This window comes from Phyllostomus discolor, chromosome X, assembly GCF_004126475.2.
Source record: "Phyllostomus discolor isolate MPI-MPIP mPhyDis1 chromosome X, mPhyDis1.pri.v3, whole genome shotgun sequence".
NCBI classification, from domain to species: domain Eukaryota; kingdom Metazoa; phylum Chordata; class Mammalia; order Chiroptera; family Phyllostomidae; genus Phyllostomus; species Phyllostomus discolor.
Genome location: NC_050198.1, coordinates 61,303,020 through 61,320,649, shown reverse-complemented (window position 1 = coordinate 61,320,649; position 17,630 = coordinate 61,303,020). Strand labels below are relative to the sequence as shown.

Here is a 17,630-nt window from a genome sequence, read left to right as displayed (position 1 = left end):
GCTTGGAAGATGTCTCCATTTTTGACAGAGGGGTGTTAAAACCCTCTAGTATAAGTGTGATGTTCTCCAAGATTTTCCTCATATATTTGGGTGCTCCTATGAGGGATGCATACATGGTTATAATGTTTACATCTTCTTGATGGATTCTTCCCATGAGTATTATGAAGTGTCCCTTGGTGTCTCTTTTTATGGCCTTTGTTCTTAAGTCTTTTTTTGTCTGATATACGTATTGCTAACCCAGCTTCTTTTTTCTTGTCCATTTCCTTGGAATATTTTTGTTCAACACTTCACTTTCAGTCTGCATAGCTCTTTTGCTCTGATGTGGATCTCTTATAGGTATCATATGTGCAGGTCTTATTTTCTTATCCATTCGAAATCATATGTCTTTTGATTGGAGCAGTTAAATTATTTACATTTAAGGTTACTATTGATAGATATGTATTCTTTGTCATTTTCCCCCTTTGTACCTGTATTCCTCTCTTCCTCATTCCTTTGCTTCATCCTCTTAAAGCAGTCCCTTTAGTATGTTGTGCAGTACTGGTTTGGTGAAGGTGTATTCTTTCAGCCTTCTTTTGTCTGGGAAACTCCTTATTTTGCCTTCCATTTTAATCAAGAACCTTGCTGGGTAGAGTAGTCTTGATTGCAGGCCTTTGTTTTTCATCACTCGGAATATTTCTTGCTGTTCTCTTATGGCTTACAGTATTTCTGCTGAGAAATAAGCTGCTAGCCTTATTGGAGCTCCCTTGAATATTATTTACTATTTTTTTTTCCCTTGGTGCCTTTAAGATTCTGTCTTTGTCTTTGAATTTTGCCATTTTAATATGATGTGTCTTGGAGTAGGCCTCTTTGGATTCATCTTGATTGGCACCCTCTGTGCTTCCTGATCTTGCATGGTTTTTCACCCTTTCCAGGTTAAGGGAATTTTCCGTCACTTTTTTTTTTCAAACAGAGTTTCTATCTTTTGCTCCTTTTCTTCTCCTTCTGGTATTCCTATGACTCAAATGTTGTGTTTCATGTTGTCTTTTATTTCATTAAGCTACCTTCCTATTTCTCAGTGTTTTTTGTGTGTGTGTGTGTGTGTTGCTCCTATACTGGGTATTTCTTTCTACCTTGTCTTCCAGCTCACTAATCCAGTGCTCCTCTTCATCCAGCCTGCTCATAATTCCTTCTAGTGTATTTTTTTAAAGATTTTATTTATTTATTTTTAGAGAGAGAAGGGAAGGAGAAAGAGAGAGAGAAACATCAATGTGTGGTTGCTGGGGGCTGTGGCCTGCAACCCAGGTATGTGGCCTGACTGGGAATCTAACCTGTGACACTTTGGTTCGCAGCCCACTCAATCCACTGAGCTACGCCAGCCAGGGGCACCTTCTAGTGTATTTTTTTATTTCATATATTGTATTCTTCATTTCTTCCTGGTTCTTCTTTATAGTTTCCATTTCCTTTTTTCATGCTGTTGTAGTTCCCACTCAGTTCATTGTAGTTGTCACTGAGTTCCTTGAGCAACCTTATAACCATTCTTTTAAATTCCATGTCTTATAGTTTGCTTGCCTCCATTTCATTTGGCTCTTTTGGGGGGATTCTTCCATTCCTTTCTATTGCAGCTCTTTCCTTGTCTTCCCATTTTAGGTGACTCTTTTTTTAAAAAAAAAATCATCCATTTATTTCTAGACAGAAGGAGAGGGAGAGAGAAAGAGTGGGAGGAAACTTCTATGTGTAGTTGCCACTTGTGCACTCCCAACTGGGGACCTGGTGCACAACCGTGGCATGTATCCCAACTGGAAATCAAACCAGGAACCCTTTGTTTTGCAGACCAGTACTCAATCCTCTGAGCCACACCAGACAGGAATTAGCTGGCTCTTTTGTTTTTTTCTTCTATTCTGGATGCTCTACTTTGCCAGCTGTGTTCATAGGGTGAACTTCTATGGAAAGGGTTCTGTGCATCTCCGTGGTGTGGTCTCTTTGATCTCCTTGTCTGGATGCTCTAGGGATGCCCTTTCTTCCTTCTGTGTGAGATGTCTTGTTGTACTTGGGCTTTACCTGTTAGTGTTCCCTTTGTTGGTGGGTTTTCCCCTCCAGCAGGCTTACTGGTAGTCTCAACTCCCACCTTTTCTTGCATGCTATTATACAGGTGTTGTTTAACAAAACAGTATTAACAGACAACCAAACCTATTCCTGCAAAAAGAACCCCCCTCCCACATCAGCAAACTCAACAATTGAACTAAGATTAATAAAGGTAAAGAGAGATTGCATATAGTATAAGATGTGTCAAAGGGCCCTGGTTGGCGTAGCTCAGTGGATCGAGTGCGGACTGCGAACCGAAGTGTCGCAAGTTCGATTCCCAGTTAGGGTACATGCCTGGGTTGCAGGCCATGACCCCCAGCAACTGCACATTGATGTTTCTCTCTCTCTCTCTCTCTCTCTCTCTCTCTCTCTCTCTCTCTCTCTCTCTCCCCACCTCCCTTCCCTCTCTAAAAAATAAATAAATTTAAAAAATCTAAAAAAATCTGCATCCCTTTAAAAAAAAAAGATATGTCAAAGGCAATATGAGATGACCAAAAGAGGGACAAATGTTATTGTGGGGCTAGAAGAAGGATTATTGATAAGAGTTGGGATAGAACCAAGATGAAGAAAGGGAGGAACAAAATTTAAAATGTAAGTAAAACATGAAAGGGTGATGGGAACAATGGGGTAAGAATAGGAAAGAGTACTATGAGGTTAGAAGTAAAATTGAAAATGTTGGACCAATAAGAGCAAAAATGGCAGAAAAACCACTGCAGCATCAATAGCAAAGGCAGCTGAATAAAGTTTAATAAAGGTAGAATGGAAATAAGAATATTGTAGAAAAATGAGAAGTGAAGATTAGATGTCTACAATACAGAAAAATGGTTTTGAGAGGATGGGAAAGCAACCTAATAAGAATAAGGAGTAGAGCCAAAGTTGAGAAAGGGTAAAAAAAACTATATATATATATATATATATATATATATATATATATATATAGAGAGAGAGAGAGAGAGAGAGAGAGAGAGAGAGAGAGAGAACAATGGAATAAAATTCCTTACTCAAATATCATGCCCTGGGGAGAAGGCAAAATGAAATCAGACAGTGGGGGCATAATCTATGGGATTTAATGTACAAACAAATAGTGAACTAATAGGAGTTCCTTTGGAGAAGTACAGCAATAACTGTGGTATTTCACCCAATTAGCCACTGTTTATAAAATGTGGAAATGAAATAAAATTCTTATTAAAGGGGAAAAGAATGTGAGCTGAGAATAAAGAAGAGTGCTTATATGAGGTTAGATGAAGGATACATAGTGAGAGTAAAGGATAAAAATTTGGTGTAGCTAGAGAGAAAACAAAGTTTATAACAATAGTAATAAAGTTCAGGAACTTTCTTCCTCTAAAAAGTTGGGATAGTAGAATGTAAATCCAAAGAAAAATTTCAATTGCATTTATCATGAGTCATGGTGAGAATCGTGAGTCATGATATTCCTTGCTTCCTACAGAACCCAAAACTCCAAATAGGATCAGATTTTACCTCACTCAGGCAGTAAATGACTAGCACACATATGTTCCATCTCAGCTTCCAAATTTACTAAATCATTTTCTCAAGAAAGTTAATAGACTCAATGACACAAAAATGGAAATCAAGAAGATACTGGCTTTGCAGGGAAAGCATGAGAAACATCCTAAGATAATGTCATGTTAAAGGAGCCAGTTTTCAAGTAGAATATTTTGCAAAGCCTTGCATATGAATGATTCAAACCTGTGTGTGCTATGCATCAGATATGGAGCTCTGTAGAGACCTGACCTCTAGGCCTGATGCCAGAACTACACATCTGGTTAAGTAAGCAAAATATTACCAAATTTATCCCTGGTTACTGAACTATCTCTTGATTCTAATGGAATAATATATATATTACTATGAGGATTCTCCCTCACAGGCACTCAGTTAAAAGAAAAATCATATCTCAAAGACTTGTTTGTGGAAACCTTAACAATTCTCTTTCCCTTTCTCTGGTATACAGACTGGTTAACCTGGGTGGATGTGCCAAGTAGAACATGTCTCTGTAGTTAGGAGAGTATCATTGAAGGGTATCACAATCCTATATTTCTTTTCTTCCTTTTTTTTACTCTGAGAGTAAACCACCCATTATTGTGAGTCCTGGCCTTCAAAGGTAAATATTCCACTCCCCAAACAAGCATGAATCATAATGGACAGATGCCCCATGCTGAAACCTCATGCAATCAGAAGCATTAGTCATGAGTCAGATTCCTAGGACTAATTTTCCATAATGCATGGGACTATGCTGAGCCATCCATTGTCTTTGCCTTTGTAATCAGTCTCTGGTTTCTTCGTGAGGCAGCTTGGTTGGAATTACGTATACAATGTATACAACAGAATTATTCTAACTGGATAGAATACACTATTCTGGCCTCATTAGTACTACAGTCCAAACAACTAAGCTAACTGGTCATAGACGGCATATTCTGGGTCTGTGTATATTTACATCAAGTGCTCTTGCTCATACTGATTTAATGTGTGTATTCAAACCCAACTCCTGTGTCTTGAAAGAGTAAACATTTTCCACTTCAGGTGAAGCAAAGACTGCTACTCAGGCCACCCTGAAGAAAGAAATAATCTTTTCTTAACGAATAGTTTGCATGTCTTAAGCCAGTGGTTCTCAACCCTAATTGCACATTAGAATCAACAAGGGAATTTGTGGGGGTTTTGTTTGTTTGTTTGTTTGTATGTTGTTAAGATACAGTTGCCAAGGTCACACTCCAACAGATTCTGAGGTAATTGGCCTAGAGTGGGACCCAGCAATTGGTAGTTTTAAAAAGCTTCCCAGGTAATTCTAATGTACATTTAGATTGGAGAATTTAACCTGATGTGATACGATTTTTAAGGTAAGCCAAGCTGTTTAGAAGATGGCACCTCCTCATCCTATTATCTGCCGAGGTCTTTTCAATGTAAGATGGAGAATCACAGCACAAGTACCTTTTTTTAAGAATTAGTGAAAGAGATTTTCTTTTTTTCATGAACGCACTTGCTCTTGGTTAGCCTTATTTAATCAAAATTTGCTTGAAATTATTCCAATCCCCTCTCTAAGTATTCTAAATGGCAAGTACCATGAAATATTTGGATGGGGAGATTTTCTTTAAATGTCACATTAATCTGACTAGGAAATGTCCCCATCTCTAATGAGACAGCCAAGTTAACACAGGAATTCAGCAAAGAGGAAAACACACACACACACACATTTGTTTCTGAAAAACATAATTTTGACATTAAAAAATGGGTCTACAGTGCACTTTTATTCTCAGTCTTAGTGGTAAATAAGAGTCACGTTCCTATCATTTAATATATTTCTCCAGAATCTTTTCTCTATTTAGAAATCTTTACCCTAGGAATTCACTGAGAGAAAATGTCCCACTTGGCTTAGGTTTATGAAAATCTTCATTTTCTGAAAAACTAAAGAATAAATACTTCTGGGTCTCTGAAGATGGCAGTGAGGTAGGTGGTAGCTGAACGCACTTGCTCACGCACCCAACTAGGAAACCTAGCCATACTTCAGAACAACAGAGTGAACTGCCAACAGGATTCCAGCTGATAGGAAGTTTGGAAGTTAAAGACTGCAAAGGACATTTAAAAATAGACAGTAGGGTAGTTTTGTAGGCTGACAGAAAGGCCCCTGGGCCCTGCACCATGGACCTAGGCTGCCGCAGCAGCTTTGGAGGATAGCCATGTCAGCAATCGTAACTTCACTAATCCATGTCCTCCCAGAGCTGAGTAGCCAGTCCTGCGCCAGGAGAGACTTGGATGCTTGAAGTCACAGGGGGATAAAGAGGCAGTGGGAGACACACAGCAGGTGGTATTCCTGGCTGGGACTGTGGTCGCTGGCTGGGACAGTACCAAAGAAACTAGAGAGCTGGACAACACCTGGACATGGGGGAAGTCTTGGTCCATGACTGACCATAACCCAGATAGTCTTGGGACTGGTCAGAGAGTTGGGCTGTGTGAAAAGCTAGGGACTTGCTAAGTACTGCTACCAGCAATCAAGGGCAATTCCCTAAAAAAAAAGTGCTCAGCCCATGTACAAGGTCCTCTCACACACAGCAGCTGAGCCAGTGAACAGGGAGGGAGAAGGGCACAATTTGCTCCAAATCAGGGTGTCCTATGGACTGATCAAAGGTGGGCAGCAGGGGCTCAGAGAGGTAGCAGTCCCCAGAGAGACTTAATTTAACAGGGGAACTAAACTTCCCTGAAAGAACTTTGCAGGTACACAGCAAACAGGCCAGCAAAGAGGGAGGAGGAGTGGTATGAGTTGTTCACATTTGGTGCACCTCACGAACTAAGCAAAGGGTGGCACAATGAGGTGGATTAAAGGTGCTTGCCTGATACATATGGACAGCGTGGACCATGCAGCACTCTGAGGGCTTGGGCTGGAGGCTGAGTACCTCCTATGAAAATTGCAGTTCAGACTGAGCTCCCATCCTTGCAAAATTACAGGGAAAGAAAAAAACAGAGCCTCCCTCTGACTGTAGAATTCAGGAAGATGAGCAGAATACCTTCTTGGTAAATTTCAAAGCAGCAGGAGGCTTTTTTTCACCCAAGTGTAAGATAGTAAGACCTGGAGCTGTGAAAGGAACAAAGCAAGATCCAGAGACATCAGAAGGCTAAGGCCAACAACCGAGAAAATTTTCAATTTGCTTTCCTACAGGACTTGCATTTATTTTTATTTATTTTTTGTTTTGATTTTGTTTTATTATTTTTATGTTTTGTTTTGTTTTTTAAAATTCTCTTCTTTCCTTTTAGCTTTCTTTGTTTGATTTCATTGTTTAACTGGTTTTCTTTGTTCTCCCCTTCACATTGCATTTTAATTTCTCTTCCTTCACTTCACTCATAGTCCAATAACACAGTAACATTGGTCTTTTATTTTCCATACTTTTTACTCAGATCATATATTTTTGTCATATTATTGTTATTTCAAATTTCATACAGCACCCTTCCTGTTCTTGCTTCATTTTACTGCCTTCCTGAGTTTTATTGCTTTTGTGGTTAACTTCATTATCTCACATACTATGCCTAGTTTCTATCCCTTACTCTTACTATATCTCACCATCTAACCTCACATGAACATTCTGCTTTCTGGAGTCAGCTCACATTCTTTTTATCCTCTATTAAGAATCTCATCTCTTTTTCACCATATATAAAAAGTGGCTACTTGGAAGAAATATCATGGTTAATGTTGTACGTCTACAAAGGATCTCCTATCTGTTCTATTTTTTAATTAATTAATTATTTATCTATTTTATTCTTAGAGGGGAAGGGAGGGAGAAAGAGAGGCAGAAAAACATTAATGTGCAGTTGCCTCTAGAGCAGCCCATACTGGGGACCTTCCCCAAACCCAAGCATGTGCTTAACTAGAAATTGAACTGGCAAAACTTTGGTTCACAGGTCAGTGACAACTCCACTGAGTCAAACCAGTTGGAACTCCTATCTGATCTCTACTTGTTGGTACTTTAAATCCCGTAGAATACTCTCCTGCTGTCTTACTCCATTTCACCTTCACCCTGCCCCTGATAACACACAAGATAAGGTGGGAGTTGTGAATAACAGTAAATCTGTTGGAGGAGAGAAACCACCAACAAAGGAACCACCAACAGGTAAAACTCAAGTACAAGAAGAGAGCCCACAAAAATGGGGAAAATGGCAACAATAGAGCATCCAGAAGGAGATCAAAGGGACTGCATCACTGAGGCCAACAGAACTCCTACCATAGAGGTTCACCCTACATGGACAGCAAGCAAAGCAGAGCACTGAGAATTTCAGAAACAAACAAAAAGAGTGACTTAAAAAGGAGAAAGAAACAAACAACCTGCAATCAAAAGGAACCAAACATTCCCCACTAAAAGACCTAAATGAAATGGAAGCAATCAAATTATCAGATAGAGAACTCAAAAGAATGGTTATAAGGATGCTGAAGGATCTCACAGAAAACTACAAGCAACTGTGTGAGAACAACAATAGTATAAAAAAATAAATAGTATAAACAAGAACCAGGAAAAATGAAAAATACAATTTCTGAAATTAAAAAAAAACAAACACTAGAATGAATTACAAGCAAACTATGATGCAGAGCACCAAATTACTGAGGTGGAAGACAAGGTAGAAAGAAACACCCAGGTAGAGCAGCTGCATGAAAAGAGAATCACAAAATATGAAGACAGCTTAAGGGAACTGAAAGACAACATGAAACACAACAACATTCAAATCATAGGAATACCAAAAGGAGAAGAATAGGAGCAGGGGACAGAAACCCTGTCTGAAAAAATAATGACAAAAATCTATCATAACCTGGAGAGGGGAAAAACCATGCAAGTGCATGAAGCTAAGTGGGTCCCAATCAAGATAAACCCCAAGAGGCCTACTCCAAGAAATATCATAATTAAAAAGTCAAGTTTTAATGACAAAGAAAGAATTGTAAAAGCAGCAAGGAGAAAACAAGAAGGAACATACAAAGGGGCTCTGATAAGGCTAGCAGCTGATTTCTAAACAGAAATACTAAAGGCCAGAAGACAATGGCAAAAAATACTACAAGCAGTGAAAAACAGTTGCTTGCAAGAAGACTACTCTACCCAGTGAGGCTCTCAGTTAAAATGGAGGTGAAAGAAGGAATTTCCCAGACCAAAAAAAAAAAGCTGAAAGAATACACCTCCACTACACCAGCCCTGCAAGATATGCTGAAGGGACTGCTTTAAGACCAAGAAAAGTGAGAGAAAGAGGAACACAGGTACAAAAGGGGAAAATGAATAAGCACCTATTAATAATAACCATAAATATTAATGGATTAAATGCTCATATCAAAAGACATACATTAGCTAAATGGATAAGAAAACATGACCTGCACTTATGCTGTCTACAAGACACCCACCTCTGAAAAAAACACATACACAGACTGAAAATGAAGGGGTGGAAAATATATTCCAATCAAATGAATACGAAAAAACAAAAGCTGGGGAAGCGATACTTGTATTGGTAAAAAATAGACTTCAAATCAAAAGCCATAAAAGGAGACACTGAAGGATACTTTATAAGACTCAAGGGAAGAATCCATGAAGAACACATCAATATTATAAACATATATGCACCCTACATAGGACCATGTGAATACATCATGAAAATCTTGGAGAACTTCAAGAATGTTATAGACAGCATCAACTTTTACTAGAGGATTTTAACACCCCTCTGTCAAAAATGGAGAGATCTTCCAAAAAAATATCAACAAAGATATTGTGACATTGAACAATGTCCTAGACCAAATGGACTTAACTGATATATATAGAGCCCTATGTCCCAAAGAAGTTAAATACACATTCTTTTCAAATGCACCTGGAACATTTTCAAAGATACACCACATAATAGGACACAAAACAAGCCTCAACAAGTTCAAGAAAATTGAAATCATATTAAACATTTTCTCAGACCACAAGGCCCTGAAACTAGAAACCAACCTCAAGGAAAAAACTCAAAAACACTCAAATTTATAAGATTGAATACCATGCTATTAAACAATGAATGGGTTAATAAGGAGATCAAGGAAGAAATCAAAAAGTTTCTGGAAACAAATGAAAGTGAACACAAAACAGGTCAAAACCTATCGGATACAGCAAATGCAGTCCTGAGAGGGAAGTTCATAGCTATACAGATCTACCTGAAAAAGATAGAAATGTTTCGAATAAACAGCCTAACCCTACATTTGCAAGAACTGGAGGAACAACAACACCTAACGCCCAGAGGGAATAGAAGGGATGAAATAACCAAGATCAGAGCTAAATTAAATGACATAGAGACTAAAACAACAATCCAAAGGATCAATAAATCCAGGACCTCATTCTTTTCAAGATAAACAAATCAACAAGCATTTTAGCAGAATAATCAAGAAAAAAAGAGAGAGGACCCAAACAAACACAATCAGAAATGAAAAAGGAGAGATTACAGCTGATACCACAGAGATACAAAAGAGTGTAAAAAATTACTAAGAACAACTATATGTCAAGAAATTTGAAAATCAGGGTGAAATGGACAAATTTGTAGAAACATATAGCCTCCCAGAACTGAATCAAAGAGAAACAGAAAGCCTGAACAGACCAATAAGAGCTGATGGAATTGAAGCAGTAATAAAAAAAAAAAAAATGCCAGCACATGAAAGCTTAGGACCACATGGTTTCACAGGAGAATTTTACAAAACACTTAAGGAAGAGCTAACCCATATACTTTTCAGACTACTCCAAAAAATCCAAGATGTGTGAGGACTCCCAAACTCTTTTTACAAAGCCAGCATCATCCTCAATCCCAAACCAGATAAGGACACAACAAAGAAAGAAAATGATAGGTCAGTATCACTGATCAATGTAGATGCTGACATCCTCAATAAAATATTGGCAAATTGAATCCAGAAATACATTAAAAAGATCATACACCATGTTGAAGTCGGTTTCATCCCAGAAATGCCAGGATGGTGCAATATTTGCAAATCAATAAATTTAATCCATCACATAAACCAAACAAAAGACAAAAATTGCATGACATAGCAATACATGTAGAAAAATCATTTGATCAGGTACAGCAGCCATTTATGGTAAAAACTCTCAGCAAAATGGTAGTAGAGGGAGCATACCTCAACATCATAAAGGCCATTTATGAAAAACCTACAGATAATCTCATATTCAATAGGGAAAAAACTAAGTTTTCCTACTAACATCAGGAAGAAGACAAGGATGTCCACTTTTACTATTTCTATTCAATACAATATTGTAATTCCCAGCCACACTAATCAGACAAGAAGAAATAAAAGGCATCCAAACTGGAAAGGAGGAAGTAGAACTGCCATTGTTTAGAGATGACATGAAGTGTACAGAGAAAATCCTACAGCACAGGTGGCAAACCCAAGGCACACGGCTTGAACCCAGCCCTTCACCTTATTTTATCTGGCCCAGCACCTTGTTTCTACACAGCGGCAGAGCCGAGCTACTCACCCCTAGTTACCGAGTAGCTATATTTATACAATCTGAAAATTACATTGGGCCCTTTGAGGGCAGCCACGAGGCTGATGTGGCCCCCAGTGAAAATGAGTTTCAAACCCTGCCCAATAGACTCCACCATAAACCTACATGACCTAACAAGTGAATTTGTAAAACCAATGGTATACAAAGTTAATATTCAGAAATTGAAGGCATTTTTATTTGTTTACTTTCAGGGAGAGGGGGAGGAAGAGATATGGAGAGAAACATCAATGTGTGGTTGCCTCTCACAAGGACTTACTGGGAGCCTCACCTGCAATCCAAGCATGTGCCCTAACTGGGAATCAAACCAGCAATGCTTTTAACCGCAGGCTGGCATGCAAACCACTGAACTAGACCAGCCAAAGCCAAAGGCATTTTTCTACACCAACAATGGAATATCAGAAATAGAAATCAGGGGGAGGAAAAACATTTTCTATAGCAACAACAACAAAAAAGTACCTAACAATAAACTGAAGGAGGTAAAAGACCTGTACTCAGAAAACTACACAACACTGAAGAAAAAAATTAAGGAAGACACAAAGAAATGGACCCATTTATTGTCCAATCCATTCATGGATTGGAAGAATTAACATTATCAAAATGTCCATATTATGCAAAGCAATTTATAGATTCAACACAATCCCTATTAAAATTCAATGACATAATTCACAGATAGAGAACAAAGATTTCAAAAATTTATTATCGAACCATAAACAACCCCAAATAGCCACAGCAATTTTGAGAAAGAAGAACAAAGTAGGAGAGATGACAGTCCCTGATATCAAATTATATCACAAGGCCACAGTCATCAGAACAGTCTGGTACTGGCATCAGAACAGGCACACAGATCAATGAAACAGAATAGAGAGCCCAGAAATATGCCCAAGTCTCTATGGTCAATTGCTATTCCACAAGGGGGGAAGAAGCATAAAATAGAGTAAAAATAGCCTCTTCAACAAATGGTGTTGGGAAAGCTGGTTAGCTACATGGCAAAAAAATTAAATTTGACCACCAACTTACACCATGCACAAAAATAAATTCAATGTGGGTAAAACACTTAACTGTAAGTCACAACACAATAAAAGTCATAGAGGAGAATATATGGAGAAAAATCTCAGACATTCCACACAGCAATATTTTCAGTGATATATCCCCTAGAGCAAGAGACATAAAGGAAAGAATAAACAAATGGGACCTCAAAAAAAATAAAGAGCTTTTGAATGGCTAAAGAAAACATCAGTAAAATGAAAATGTAACCAAACATATGGGAAAATATATTTTGAAATGATACTTGGATAAATGTTTGATCTCCAAATTATATAAAGAACTCACATGACACCACTCCAGAAAGACAAAACAACCCAATTAAAAAATGCACAAAAGGAGGAGGAGGAAGATACTGGCGAGGGAGGAAGAAGCAGATTCCACTCCCCCCTACATATGGGACAAAAACCTAGACAATCTATGGAGCAACAGAGTAAACACCCAACAGTACCCCAGCATACATGAAAATGGGAGACCAAAACTTGAAGCACACATTGAAAAACCAGACATGAGACGAAACTGTGAAAAGACCAGAGCTGGACCCAAAGAGAGGGCATCCCAACAGCTGAGACAGTGAGACAAATTTCACTTTGCTATTACAGAGAACCTGAAAGTTATTGCATGCTTGTATTATTGTTTTTCATTATTTTTAAATCTTTTATTTTAATAGTATTTTTGTATTCCTCTTCTTTCTGTTAACTCTTCTTTGCTTGGTTGGTTATATTGTATCATTTGACAGGTTTCCCATGTTCTCTCTTTCATGTATTGCTAATACTGTCCTCCACTTCACTTGTGTTCCATTAGCACACTACTCAAGGTCCTATATTCCCTATTTTTGATATCCAGATCACCTACATTCCGCCATATGATTGTTGCTCTAATATTATTTTAAATAATAACTGTTCCATACAATTGAAAATACTACACAACATCACTCCCAGATCATGGCCCACTTCACGGTTTCCTGAACTCTATCACTGTAGTAATTAACTCTATTCTCTCACACACTACACCTATTTACTATCATTTACTCTCATGTTACCTCAGAATCTGAACTTCCACAAACTTATTGCTTTCTACCTCCAACTCACAACACTTCTCTCCACAACAAGAGTCTTGTATTTGTTCTATCCATTCTAAAAAGTGGCTAGTCAGGAGGAATATCTCGGTTAACACTATACATAGATGAAGGATCTCCTATCTCTACTCTACCAGCTGCTACTGTAAATATCAGAGAAACTCTCTTGCTGTATTAAACCACTTTGCCTTCGCCCTACAAATGATCACACAAAAAAAGAGTGGGTGAAAGCTGTGAACACAAGGATACCTGGTAGAAGAGGAAACCCAACAAGAAAGGAACCACCCACAGATAGCAACAGAAGAAGTTGAAGGAGGGAGTGGAAGCCACACTAACCTCAATCCAGGACCTATTTAGAAATACAACTAAACAGTGGAGATATTACCCAGAACAAACAACTGAACAACAGGAGAGAATCCTCAAAACCTTGTACACACAGAAGAACCAGCTTCAACACAACCTGCCCTCATCAGTACAAAAAAATACAAGAGGTGGTGGACAGAGTGATGCTCAGTTAACCAGCTGGTGGGAAGGACCCACCAAAGAAAGACCCAAAAACAATAAAAACACAAACAGAAACACAGGACCAACTTAAAGAACAGACCAAGACCAGTGAGCTTGGGAAATCAAGGAGACTGCACCACTGAATCTCACAGGTATTCTACCACAGAAGTTCACACCATAAACCCAGGGAGCCAGAACAGATCAATTTAAGAAGCAGAGGCTAACAAGAAGAGTATTACAAACAATGGGAAGACAAAGAAACAATCCCCAAGTGAAAGGGAGGAGGAAGCCTCAGAAAGAATGCTAAATGAAATGGAGGCAATTCAACTTTCATACATTAAGTTCAAAGCAATGGTTATCAGGAATCTCAATGAGCTGATAGTGAATTACCAGAAATTAGAGGGAAACAACTATGAACTCACTGAAAACTATATCAACATGAAAAGGAAATGGAAAATATCAACAAGGGCCAAGAGAAAATGAAGAATACAGTTTCTGAACTGAAGAACACAGTAGAAGGAATCAAAAGCAGGATCAATGAAGCAGAAAGTCAGATCAGCAAGCTAGAGGACAAAGTAGAAAAAAAAACATGCAGAAAAAGAAAGAAAAGAAAAAGAGGCTCAGAAATAATGAAGAGAGGTTAAGAAAAATGCAAGACAATATGAACCATAATAATATCCCCATAATAGGGATACCAGAAAGAGAAGAAGAAGAGCAAGGGATAGAAAACCTATTTCAAAAAGAAAAGATGCAAAACTTTCCTAATTTGATGAGAGAAAAAGACACAAATCCAGGAACCACACAGAGTCCCAATCAAGAGGGACCCAAAGAGACCCACTTCAAGACACATCATATTTAAAATGGCAAAATTCCAAGAGAAAGAGAGGATCTTAAAGGCAGCAGGGGAGAACACTAAGTAACATACAAGGGAGCCCCCAATAAGGTTAGCAGCTGACTTCTCAATAGAAATGCTCCAAGCCAGAAGAAAATGGCAAGGAATATTCCAAGTAATGAGAAGCAGAGGTCTGCAACCAAGGCTACTTTACCCAGGAAAGCTCTCAATCAAGATAGAAGGCCAAATAAGGAGCTTCCAGGACCAAAAAAAAAAAAGTCTTAAATAATACACCTCCAGCAAACCAACTCTGCAAGAAATGCTAAAGGGCTTGCTTTAAGGAAAAGAAGGAAAAGAGAGAGAGAGAGAGGGAAAGAGAGAGAGAGACAGAGAGAGAGAGAGAGAGAGAGAGAGAGAGAGAGAGAGGGGAACACAGGTAGGAAAATTTCAAAAAATAAGTACCTTATATGCATATGTAACCATAATAACCTTAAATGTACATGCATTAAATTCTCCAATCAAAAGACATAAAACAGCTGAATGTATAAGAAAGCATGATCCACACATATGTTGCCTACAAGAGACCCACCTCAGGACAAAAGATCTACACAAACTGAAAGTGGATGACTGGAAAAAAAATTTCCATGCAAATGGACAGGAAAAAAAAAGGCAGGGTAGCAATACTCATATCAGACAAAATAGACTTCAACAAAAGGGCCATAAAGAGAGACCCAGAAAGTCACTTCATAACACTCAAGGGAAGAATCCACCAAGAAGACATAAACATTGTAAATATATATGAACCCTACATAGCAGCACCCAAATACATAAAGAAAATCTTAGAGGACTTCAAGAAAGATACTGAAAGCAACACAGTTATCGTGGGGGATTTTAACACCCCACTGTCAAAAATGGACAGATCTTCCAAACAAAATATCAACAAAGATATCATGGCATTGAACAATGCCCTAGAGGAAATGGATTTAACTGATATATATAGAGCCCTTCATCCCACAGAAGCAAAATACACATTCTTTTCAACTGCACATGGAAAATTTTCAAAGATAGACCACATAATAGGACACAAAGCAAGCCTCAACAAATTCAAGAAAATTGAAATTATACCAAGTATTTTCTCTGACCACAAGGGACAGAAACTAGAAACTAACCCGAAGGGAAGAAACCCAAAAAACTCAAAATCATGAAGATTGAATAGCATGCTATTAAATAATGAATGCACCAAGAATGAAATACGGGAAGAAATCAAAAATTTTCTGGAAACAAACGAAAATGAAGTCACAACAACCCAAAACTTATGGGACACAGCCAAGGCAGTCCTGAGAGGGAAGTTCATAGTGATACAAGCCTACCTAAAAATGATAGAAATATTTCAAACAACCCAACCCTACATCTACAAGAACTCGAGGAAGAACAACAAAGAGGGCACAGAGAAAATAGAAGGAAGGAAATAACCAGAATCAGACCAGAATTAAATGACATAGAGACTAAAAGCACAATTCTAAGGATCAATAAATCCATGAGCTGGTTCTTTGAAAAGATAAGGAAAATCGACAAGCCTTTAAGCAGGCTCAACAAGAAAAAAAGCGAAAGGATCCAAATAAACACAATCAGAAATGAAAGAGGAGAGATTGCAACTGACACCACAGAAACACAAAGGATTGTAAGAAATTACTATGAAGAAGTGTATGCCAAGAAATTTGAAAACCTAGGTGAAATGAGCCCTGGCTGGCGTAGCTCAGTGGATTGAGCACGGGCTGGGAACCAAAGTGTCCCAGGTTCGATTCCCAGCCAGGGTACATTCCTGGGTTGCAGGCCAGAACCCCCAGCAACCGCATATTGATGTTTCTCTCTCTCTCTCTCTATCTCCCTCCCTTCCCTCTCTAAAAATAAATAAATAAAATCTTAAAAAAAAAAGAAAACCTAGGTGAAATGGACAAATTTCTAGAAAAAATATAATCTTCCAAAACTCAATAAAAAAGAAGCAGAAAGCCTGAAGAGACCAATATCAGAAGATGGAATTGAAGCAGTAATCAAAAACCTCCCGACACACAAAAGTCTAGGTCAGGATGGTTTCACAGGAGAATTCTACAAAGCATCTAAGGAACAGCTAACCCCTATTCTCACAGACTATTCCAAAAAATCCAAAATGGTGGAAGACTCTGAAACTCATTTTATGAATCCAGCATCATCCTAATCCCAAAACCAGATAAAGACACAAGGAAGAAAGAAAACTTCAGGCCAATATAGCTGATGAACACAGATGCTAAAATACTCAACAAAATATTGGCAAATCGCATCCAACAATACATTAAAATGATCATACACCATGACAAAGTGGGATTCATCCCAGGGATGCAAGGATGGTTCAATATTCACAAATCAATAAATGTAATACATTACATAAACAAAAGTAAAGACAAAAATCCCATGATCATATTACAGATGTGGAAAAAACATTTGATAAAGCACAGCACCCATTTATGATAAAAACACTCAGCAAAGAGGGAATAGAGCGAGCATTCCTCAACATAATAAAGGCCGTATAGGAAAGACCTAAAACCAATATCATACTCGATGGACAAACACTTAGAACGTTCCTGCTAATATCAAGAACAAGACAAGGTTGTCCACTTTCACCACTTTTATTTAATATAGTATTTGAAGTTTTAGCCACAGCGATTAGTGAAGAAAACAAATAAAAGGCATCCAATTCGGAAAGAAAGAAACAAAACTGTCATTGTTTGCAGATGACATGATAGTGTATGTAGAAAATCCTATAGACTCTGCCAAAAAACTGCTTGACCTAATAAATGAATTTGGCAAAACAGCAGGATACAAATCCAATATCCAGAAATCAAAGGCATTTCTGTACACCAACAATGAAACAGCAGAAGCAGAAATCAAGAAAAAAAATCCCATTTGATATAGCAACAAAAAAAATAAAATACTTAGGAATAAATTTAACCAAGGAAGTAAAAGACCTGAATGCAGAAAACTACACAGCACTGAAGAAAGAAATTAATTAAGACAAACAAATGGAAACATATACCATGTACATGGATTGGAAGAATTAACATCA

General features: G+C 38.0%; 1 protein-coding gene and 1 long non-coding RNA gene across 3 annotated transcripts in view; both read right to left on the bottom strand.

Moving 5' to 3' along the window:
* PCDH19 (protocadherin 19) overlaps positions 1 to 17,630 on the bottom strand; it is a 207,840-nt gene that overhangs the window by 106,778 nt on the left and 83,432 nt on the right. The gene's annotated exons all lie outside the window — the stretch shown is intronic.
* On the bottom strand, positions 1,079 to 1,413 carry LOC118498593. Its single transcript, XR_004901085.1, has 2 exons — positions 1,366 to 1,413; positions 1,079 to 1,165 (listed from the first exon to the last, which is right to left on the bottom strand). It is a non-coding gene; the product is annotated as an uncharacterized LOC118498593 (long non-coding RNA).